Raw genomic sequence first — 355 nt, 5'->3', positions numbered from 1 at the left:
CCGTCCTGCCGGGAGCAGGGGGACAACCACCACCACAGCTCCTCGTGCAGGTGAGAGCAAGGGGGACGGTCAGCAGCACTGTGGCCCATCCCCACGAGAGCCCTGCTGATCTCCCGACTCATTTTGTGCTTTATGGAAAGGGCGGATTTCCCGTCTGCACCAGCCTGGGAAGGAGCATTGCGTGGGGGCAGCCTGCCTCGGGGCTGTCTTGCTGGAGCTCCCCTGCTTCCAGCAGCTCCTCCGGGCTAATTGGGCCGTGCCAAGCGCAGCTTTGCCCCTGGGCTGGTGGGAGCGGGACGGTGCCGTCCCTCCCCATGCCCACCAGCCCCGCTGTCCCAGCCTGCAGGGCAGCGAG

General features: G+C 67.0%; 1 protein-coding gene across 1 annotated transcript in view; it reads left to right on the top strand.

The window, feature by feature from the left end:
* Positions 1-355, top strand: part of PITPNM1 (phosphatidylinositol transfer protein, membrane-associated 1) — a 16,254-nt gene that overhangs the window by 10,181 nt on the left and 5,718 nt on the right. The window lies entirely within an intron of this gene.

This window comes from Charadrius vociferus, unplaced genomic scaffold, assembly GCF_000708025.1.
Source record: "Charadrius vociferus isolate BGI_N301 unplaced genomic scaffold, ASM70802v2 scaffold1039, whole genome shotgun sequence".
NCBI classification, from domain to species: Eukaryota; Metazoa; Chordata; class Aves; order Charadriiformes; family Charadriidae; genus Charadrius; species Charadrius vociferus.
Note: the sequence above shows the minus strand (reverse complement) of the source record. Positions and strands in the feature narration are given on the sequence as shown.